The 10,382-nt window shown below is 34.7% G+C and overlaps 1 long non-coding RNA gene across 1 annotated transcript; it reads left to right on the forward strand.

Moving 5' to 3' along the window:
* On the forward strand, nucleotides 1–364 carry LOC133828980 (uncharacterized). The gene is made up of 2 exons (XR_009891429.1): nucleotides 1–95; nucleotides 300–364. It is a non-coding gene; the product is annotated as an uncharacterized LOC133828980 (long non-coding RNA).
* Nucleotides 365–10,382: the final 10,018 nt, after the last annotated feature.

The raw sequence follows: 10,382 nt of genomic DNA on the forward strand, positions 1-10,382 counted from the left end.
CGACGGCGCAGGGGTTGGGCAGAGGGCTGTTTGGCTTCAGGGCTGAACGTTTCAAAGAACAACATTGTTGAATGATTTTACTGCTATTTTTAGAGGTAAATCTTTAAATAATCTATGCTTTTTGTTCAAGTTTTCACAGTGTATAACAGTCTTTCATATCTATTAAAACAATATTTTTTAATGTTTCCATTAACAATATCAAGCAACTCAAATTTGGGTTCATGGGCAGGCTTCTGATAATTTGGTGTGTAAGAAATTTGGTGTTGATTTATTTGTCTTCTTGTTTGGTATGGTTTTAGGGAACCCAACAGAGTGGTCAAGGAGTCAAAGCTAATTTGGTTATTAACAAATTTAAATTTTAAGGTATTATGATAGATATTATAGATGTATAAATAAAAAAATTACATGTTTATTGAAAATGGAGAAAAAAATTGAGTAAATGACCATTTTTTTTCTCTTTCTTTCTTTTTTTGTTTTTGTATTTTGTGTGTGTTATTAATTGCAGAAAATTGCTCAAGTAATATATTTTTAATTGGTCAACTTTTAGTCTCATGATTTAATGCTGAAAAAGATTGATAGTCTCAATTGTTTGTATCTATTATATGGTTATGTTCCGATTGATTTTGACAATGATTATATATGATGATAGAGATGATGATTATGAGCATATCAACAAATTAATTGATGCCTTTAAGACTATAGATTAGAACATTTTTAGAAAATGTACAATAAATACAAAACTGCTAGATGCATATATAGCTAGTTTCTTGTATAATAGAATGGTCATATTTGTGTAATTCTATTTCTTTAGTCCATGATTGTTTGCTTGTTCTCAAGTATATGCTTAGTACATACAAAATGAATCAGAGGTTTGTCAAGTTTTTCTATATTTTAGTGTCTTGTATATAAAAATTGTCAGTATCTAATTGAAAGTACCATGAACTATGTGGTACAACATTGTAACAAATGTAGAAATTAAACTATGTACAATTAATAAAATATATACTATTTTTTGCAAAAGTTTAGGATTTTGGAATGTACTCCTTAGAGTATTGAATGGAATAAATATGGAGTACAATGTTTTATGAATTATATTTTACATCAGTAAAGTTTGCTAAACTATATTTTTGTTATATTCATAGCTATTTCCATTATTGACTTTTAGCTTAATCCGAAGTCAAGAAGAAATTGAAATAATGATACACTACTATTAGAATTTTATACTTGATTAACATATAATTATAGTTCTAGTTCTAGTTAGCCAAAAATAGTCTAATCATTTACTTGATTTATTGACTTTTTCCATCTTAAATAGCCTTACTAGTTTATTGTGGATTTTTATGGACTGCTTCATCACATTTTTCCTTCATTTTTTCCTATAACCTTAACATTTGACCGTCTAATTAATAATTAAGTTGATTATAGAATTTTAAATAACATGACTTGGGGTAATAACATGATATGGAACATACATCTAACTTTTTTATTTTTTATAATGTTAATAATAATGTTTAGGTTAATATTTTGATTGGTCTTAGTAGCTAATTGCAAGAGGTATGTTGCATTTGATTTTTTTTTTAATTTTCAATATTTTACAATTTTGAATGATAATTGTATTACTTTAATGGAGTTTGAATATCTTAGATATTCATCCGTAGTGAAGTAGGTTCTGTGAATTCTGTGTGCTGCGGTGATAACGGAAGATTGAGAACTTGCATGTCTTACTGAAGTAGGTTCTAAGAATTTTGTGTGCTGCGGTGATATATGGATGAAAACATGTGTTCTGTTTGATTGTTTGACATGTTGGTGTTGAATGTGACAGATGGCTAGGCTAGTAAATTAGGGGATATGCTGTCCGATTTTCTATAGATGGTGACATGTTGGCTTTTCTCTTTTTCTTCTATTTTCAGTGCAAGATGTGTATTTTATTATGTTTTAGTTTTCATGTAATATGTTTTTTTTGTAACCTATTTTTTTGTTAAATTTTAATGTAGTATATTTATGTTAATTCATGTTGTGCTTTGCTCAGTCAGATTATATTGTGTGATTATATCATTATAGCAATTGATGCATGTTCTACAATTTTCTTGCATCGCACATGTTTGATGAAAGTCCCAAGTTTTATCCTATAATCTTAATATTAGGCTCCAAAATCTAAAGGTTTTGAGACACATTTAAGCATGTTTTATATAGTCAATCGAAATGTTATATATTACATATAATTAAGGCGACCTCTCTACTTGGCAGACATTTATATAAACATTACTTGAATATAAAATAGACTATGTAACCACCATCATTTGTGTGGGGTCCAATGTTGTAGAAACTGATATTCTAACACGTTTGCCCATCTTTTTCTTCCTGTGGGGTCCAATGATAGACTATGGCTTAGGATGGTAAATTTCAGACCTGTGTTTTATTTTTTGATCTGTCTATTTGTTCTCTCATGTTTCAGTTTGTTTGTAATATGTTGGGTTTACGTTATCAATTTTTATGTATATATGGGTTTAAGTAATGAATATATATTATCTATTTAAGTTGATTGTATAATATATATTGGTTGCTTCCGTTATCTGCTTGGATCTCTTGTAAGATTTTAATATGTATATACGTAGGTGCTCACGAGTTTTGCTGCTGAATTGTGATGTATTAAGTTGATGGCATCTCATTACTGCATAAATATAGACAGAGTCAAATACATACACAGAGGAAGCATATGATGTTTAGATTCGTACAGAGTCATACATAGTGTAGTGTTTAGTATATAGTATAGTAGTTAAAGAACAAAGTTCGTCTTACAATAACTTTGCACACAGGGCACAAGATCTCTACTTCTAATTTTTATAATTTCAGTTGTGGATGTACGAAATTTCCTTTTAATTGCTATTATAGATTGGTTTTTACACTAAACAATATTTTGTATAATTACTTATATGTTTCTATTTATGTAGTTAGTTTAGTTGGGTATTCTCGACCTGTAATTTTCTCAACAGTTATTTACTTTGATTCTGACATCCAATAATATTTTGCAGCCACTAATGCTAATAGTTCCTGATGTACAAGATGTCTATACTCCCTTACATACATATGTTCTTGTTTCTCTATCCGAGGTTAATATCCAAGGCTGTTGTTTTCTGGACTGCTTTTTCTTCATTAATTTTGTACTATACTATTCTGTTGTGTTTGAGGCAATATTTAATTGCCAATAATAGTTGATCTTTTGTTTTCTTTGTTGATATAGTCCCTCCAGCATTTAGAGTTATTGCTGGAAAACATTCAAACCATGTTTCAGAATAGTAAAACTGCCGAATCAGCGTTTGGCGCTGCAATTAAGGTTGGCCATTTTTATTAAGACAGTTTACAGTCCTTGGTGTTTTAATTATGTTGTTACACCTGGAAACACATCACTAGTTTTTTTGGCTGACAACAATTTCGTACTTGATACATTTTTTGAGTTGATGTCATTGGTTTCGGGAATTTGTTTGCTCCATTTGCTTTCTATGATTCTAGTATCATTAACAATATTAGCTTTTATTTTATTTATTTAAAAAAAGGCCAAAATTTGGCTCTCTTGTACAATCACAAGCATACCTAGGGGAATGAAGAAGCTTATCTCAACTTCAATGATTAGAAGTAGACAATGTGAGACATTGATTTTCAGTCGGATTTCTACATGGTGAAGATGCACCATTTTTTAATGTAGTTATTTTTGTATTTCTAAATACATGAAAACTGTACTTTTTTTCTACAATTCATTATATATTGTGTAAGTTACAGAATATTTTTGTACGGAGTGCTTGCTAATGTAGGTGCAAAAAGGATTTTGTTACATTCATGAATGCAATTTCCGAAACAATTGTGTCGATTAAGTCTTGTATTAGCTTTTTTTTTTTAAAAAAAATCAAGTTGTATTAGCTTAGCAATATCCGTGAAATTTATTTGAGAAACCAATTTCATATATGAATCCGTAGTTGGGCTTAACATCTATATTTTTCTCTCATAGGGAATTTTAGATCTCTCATAGTATGCATGATATTGATGATTTATTTATTTACAGTTTTTGCCATCAACTGGCATTGGAGCTCTTTCCGCCAGAGAAGCTAAAGGAAGAGCTAATGTATCTGTGGGGGAGAAGGGTAAAAGTGTCACACATGCTTCTCATATATCATTTGGTTTGTCCTTTTTATGAATAATGTAAAATTAGAACAATTTTATTGTAAGATCCATTATAATAGAGCATCAAATTAAAATATTTAGATTGTTATTAGGACTTAGAGGTGGTTTGAGTTTTTTTATGTATTTATTTTTTTATTTTTATTGATAATGTTGAAAGATGTTATAAGTTAGCTTACATTATATGTTAATGACAACTTTAAATTTCTTTTGATTTTTTTTTTTTTGTGTTTTTGTAGTATTTTCTTTTGAAATTTTAGAAATCTAACATATATAATACATTTTAGACACTCAAAGGGATATATTTTTTTAAATCAAAATGAAAATTGTAGCTGCATTTAAAAAAAAAAATTATTTTAAGACACTCAACATGATCTTTTAGGACTTGCATTGCGAGTCCTAAAAAATTACTTAAATGCACTCAACCCGATTTTTTAGGACTTGCGTTGCTAGTCCTAAAAACATTCTTTTAGGACTCGCAAAACTTACTTAAAGGCACTCAACGAGAGTTTTTAGGACTAGCGTTGCGAGTCCTAAAAACATTCTTTTAGGACTCTCAATGCGAGTCCTAAAAACATTTTTTTAGGACTCGCACGTTTTAAGGCTCTCAAATAGAGGACTCGCGGAAAACTTTTTTAGGACTCGCAATGCTAGTCCTTAAAAGTCTTTTTTGTAGTAGTGAAGGGATCAAAGGATTAATCATTCTCAAGGGTCGTTCATTTGTTATTTCTCGCTCGAATGAGAGGTAAGAAAACTGCACCCCATATGTGACATGCATGGCTATTCATGAGGCATGTTGAGTGTTTAAATGTGGACATTGATTGCATATCAATTGATTATCAAATCTTGCTTAATTGTGAATGGCACTGACTTATTAGTCAGAATCGGCAATGGTATCAGTATTAACTGTGAAGCTGTGACATACCAGTCAAGTTCGGCAGTAGTATTGAGCACTGGTCATATGGTATTAGCTTAAGAGTCAAGAACTGTATTTGCATGTTTAACGCAAGCCAAAAATATTAGATCTAATCGCCATAAGCATTGAATGACTCATCATGAGCATTAATGCTTGACCGACCTTAAGTTTGATGAAAACTAAAAGCGTTTATGTAGTCTAAAGGCTAGTTATTTAGAGCCAGAGCCAAAAGGCTAAGGTGACCTACACGTCACATGGCTAGAAGGGTATGGGACCTCAGAGATAGACTTATTAGTCATCTACACAGAGATAGACTTATCAATCATATGATTTCGAGAGTGGCTCATTAGTCACCTATCCAGAGTGTGATACATTAGTCACCTATCTAGAGTGTGACTCATTAGTCACCTATCCCAGAGAGTGACTTATTAGTCAAATATTCAGAGATAGACTTATCAGTCATTTGACCGAGATAGACTTATCAGTCATCTGATTGAAATAGACTCATCAGTCATCTAACCAAGATAGGCTTATCAGTCATCTACATAGAGATAGACTTATTAGTCATCTAAACAAGGAATGACTTATTAGTCAGCTATTGAAAGAGACTTATTAGTCGTCTACCTCAGAGCGAGAGACTTATTAATCATCTACTCAGAGCGCAGGATTCCATAAATATTTATTTGTACCTGCTTGCATGTATGAGTAGGGTTATTACTGCTAGACATGCCTCTTGTGACTTAATAATATGTTATTACTTGTTCATGAGCATATTGAGTTTTCTTGCTGAGCTTCGGCTCATGGGTGCTATGTGGTGTAGGTAAAGGCAAAAGAAGGCTGGACCATCCTTGATTTGGAGAGCTTAGGTGACGATGTGTACATATGCAGCTGCTTGACCGCCACGGCCGAGGGTTTAAAGAGGAACTAGGGTTAAACCCTATTTTTCCGCTAAGGTCGGCTGGTTGTAAATATTTTGTTGTAATTAACCTTTAAAATATATTTTTGGGATCCCAATGTATATGGTAAACGTTTTAGTGAAACTTTGTATCTTAACCAAAAATTTTAATCCTAAACTGTTAATCATAATTAGTTACTCAATTATGGCGAAAATGACTCGATTAGCGAGTTTAGCACTATTTAAAATGCACATCGTAATGGTCCCTGGAGATTAAGGCGTTACAACTTGGTATCAAAGCGAGCCAAGGTTGAGGGTTCCTAAAGACAAGCTGGGCATGTACACTCGTCACTAAAGATAGCTTCACTCAGGGAATGGTAACTATTTTTGTTGTTATGTGCTTAACTGCTTAAATAGAATGTAAATGTTTTACCTTAGCACATTGTACTAGGGAGTATGAGATTCTGATAGAGCCTGACACTTGATTGTTAATGTGATTATATGATTACATGGTCCATGAATATATAAATGTGATAATTACATGCTGGAGTTGGAAGCATAAGGTGAATATTGGAAAAGCAAGGATTATGATTGCGTATGAATGCTATGGGCATGTTTTTAGCACTGCAGTGGTTTTTGATTGTAGTGTGGTATGATTGATCCCATGGGGAAAGCTCTTGATATGCTCATCATATTTAATGGGTCAAGTTATTGACTGCAGATTCAATCAGCAGGTATGTATCCAAGCCAGATAATGAGGCCTGGTGGTGGTTATACCAGGGCTGGGAGTTACAGCTAGGGTTTGAGTTCTTCACTTGCCCCTCAGAATTTCCAGCAAGTGCTTATAGATATGCAATTAAGATTGCAGAGGCAAGAGGAAGAGATCAGGTGTTTGAAGCAACAATAAAACTTGTTGGGGAACATCTCTTCCTTTGTTATGCCAGGAGTGGCACCAGTTGTGGCTCAGCCTAGGGTTGAGAACAGATGGGAATTTCTCTGTGGAAGATTCCAGGAGTTTTATCCTTCAGTCTTCGAGGGAGGCCTAGATCCATTCAGAGCTAAGCAATGGATGGACATGATCAGTTCCATTTTAGACAGTATGAGGCTGGAGGGTCACGATAGGGTAATCTGTGCTACATATGTATTGCAGGATGATGCCCGGACATGGTGGGAAGTAATATCCTAGACTCGAGATACAACGGTGATGGATTGGAAACAATTTAGGCAGTTGTTCAATGAAAGATATTATTGTGATGCGGCCCAGACTGCTAAGATGAATGAGTTTATGAACCTGGTTCAGGGCAATGCAGCAGTAACCGAGTATGTTAACAAATTTGATGGGTTGACCAAGTTTTCTTTTGATATGGTACCCACAGATGTAGCTCAGAAGGAAAGGTTTATCCAGGGATTGAATCCCAGAATAGCTCAGGGAATTAGAGTTTCCCCAATGCATGAAGTCTTTACCTATGCTCAAGTGGTAGGGAAGGCTCTTGCTGTTGAGAGCACATGAAATTGGAATGAAAAGGAGAGTGCTGGAGAGCACGGAACTCAAGCAGTGACACCTCCATTTATTGGAGCGGGCAAGAAAAAGAACTGGATGACTTATCCTAAAGGTGTCCAGTGTAAGAGACATCATCTGGAAGAATCCCGAGCAAAGGCATGTTACTTATGTGGAATAGTTGGGCATTTCATGAGGGATTTCCCAAGGCGGGGGAAAGATGAGCAAAAGGGTATGGACAGCTCGACTCCAGCTCGAGTGTTCATTCTGAGGCAGTCAGAGTCGGAGACCGAGGCTGGTTCCTCAGGGGTGGCAGGTCAGCTTTCTAGTTTCATTTTTGTATTGTCTTAACTAGTTTTGTGCCATGTTGTTCTTTGGTTATTACATCTAGAGAAGCATAGGCTTGTTATACCGGTTGCATGATTATGTTATGATGAGTTAGGTTATGGTGGAAAGGACTCATCAGTTGATTTGGTAGAGTTGGTTATGACTGACTTCAGTAGGATTCCGAATATGTATTGGTTAACCATGTGTGGGGCAATGCTAGATTGCAAGAAAATGATAGTAACTCTTGGGTTTGAGAGTGGGAAACCCTTGTATTAGTTGGCACTGTGCATATGACATCTGTATTTAGAGCTAGAGATCTATTGCAGGAGGATGCATAGAACTCTTTGCTAGTGTGGTGGATACCACTTAGGTCGTGCCAGTGGGATCAGGACAGACTGGATTAGTCTGTGAATTTCTGAATGGATTTGAAGGGGATCTGCCAGGGTTACTTTTACATAAAAAGGATAGAATGGTGATTCGATTGGTGCTGGGGATGGAATTAGGTCTAGGGCACTGTATTAAACGACTTCAGCAAAGTTGTAAGGCCTAAGGGTTCAGTTATTGAGTAAGGTTGTATTCTCCAAGCTGGATCTTTGATCTGGTTATTATCAGCAAGAGATTAGGGAAAATGATATGCAGAAGACTATTTTTATATTAGATAAGGGCACTGGGAGTGCTGAGTATATATTGAGGATTCGGTTAATGCCAAGTTATTTTCATGCATTAGATGAACAGAGTATTCAAGGATTATGGATTTGTGATCATCTTGATCAATGGTATGGTGATATATTCTTGGTTGAAGCTTTGCCAAGGTCAAGGAACGCCTTAGGGGCAGGAGTTTCCTTGGACAGGTAGGAAATTACATATGCTTTGGGAAAGAGTTCTGAGTCTTTTTACAGATTAGAACCAATTTTTAGGGTGTTATGACACCTCAGTGATAGGAAAAGGGATTGCCTATGCGTCATGTTATTTGAAGGATATGAACATGACTAGAATATAGTTATTGGTGGGCCAGGTGACCAGCTTTACATTTGAGATTACTAGTTCAGAGAGGATTAAAGGAAAGACAGTTAGGTGAACCACATATAGGAAGATTGAGTGGAAAGTCTTAGCTGGATTAGCTAAGGATTATACAGTGTCAGGTATGGATTTTATTGTGGTATAAGGATCAGATATTCGATGGACACTCGGATTAGATGGAAAATTTTGGATGAATCTCATATTATCCTCCTATTCTCTTCATCCAGGCATCATGGAAATGTAACAGGATATGAAAGCTTTATAGTGATGGCCTGGGATGGAGAGGGACGTAACCGAATATGTGGCAAAGTTCTCAACCTATTAGAAGGTCAAGACAGAGTATCATAAACCAGTAAGGCTATTGTATCCTTTGAGTATTCTATAATGGAAATAAGGAAACATCACAATGGGTTTTGCGATGGGGCTGCCCAAGATAGTGGGTCAGCATGATTTGGATTCGGTCAGTATGGACCAGTATTTAAAGTGAGCCCACCTTTATCAGTAAGGACAAGTAACACAGTTGATCAGTATTCAGATCTTTGTGTGAGAGAGGTAGTATGTCTTCATGGAAATCCAAGGTCCATCTTATGAGATGAATACTCTATTATTACTTCCAAGTTTTGGAAGGGTTGTAGAAGGTGATAAATATACAGTTGAAATTTAACATAGTTTATTACTCTCAGACTGATGGTAAATCAAAGAGAGTTATCCAATTATTATTGGAAGGGAATCTTATAAGATGAATGAGATATTATATCTGGATCCTGAGGTAGTTCAAAGGACTATTGAGGTTATTGAAAAGGTTGGAGCTTGGATGCTCACTTCTCAGAGTAAATGGAAAAGTTTTGTTGAATTGAAAAGCAAGAACATGGAGTTACAAGTAGAAGTTTGTTTCTTCCTTAAAGTATCACCATGAAAAAAGGGTGAGGAGAAATTGGCAAGTTGATCCTTAGATTAGTCAGATCGTTTGAATTCTAGATAAGATCGGTCACGTTGCTTTTGGATTGGCCCTATCTTTGGCACTGTTGGTCGTATACAGTGTAATTGTATTTCCATGTTGAGGACCTGGGTTAGAAAAGACTCATGTGTTTAGTTATAAGAATCTGAAAATTGAGGCTAAGTTGTCCTGTGAGGAGTAGCCAATTCAGATCTTAACAGAAAGAATAAAGTTTTGAGAAGCAAAGCTATACCTTGGGTTAATGTATGATATAGAAATAGTGAGGTTGAGGGAACGACATGGGAAACTAGAATCAGTTGTGCGTAATTTATATTCCGGGCGGTTTAATTAAAATTTCGAGAACGAAATTCTGTAAAGAAGGGATAGTTGTAATGACCCAAATTTCCTAATACGGTTTAGGACGTTGATTAGGAGGCTGGGAGGGCCATAATTGCTTCATTATGCCATTAAATGGTTATAAGCATGTTTATGTGAATTATATTATTATATGATGATAAATGCATGCATATGGGTCCACATTTCATTATAAGGGCATTTTGGTAATTTGGCCCGTTGAGGGCGTAATAGTGTATTTTCATGCATGTTGGTAAATTTT

The sequence above is a fragment of the Humulus lupulus genome, chromosome 4 (genome assembly GCF_963169125.1).
Source record: "Humulus lupulus chromosome 4, drHumLupu1.1, whole genome shotgun sequence".
In the NCBI taxonomy this organism is placed as follows: domain Eukaryota; kingdom Viridiplantae; phylum Streptophyta; class Magnoliopsida; order Rosales; family Cannabaceae; genus Humulus; species Humulus lupulus.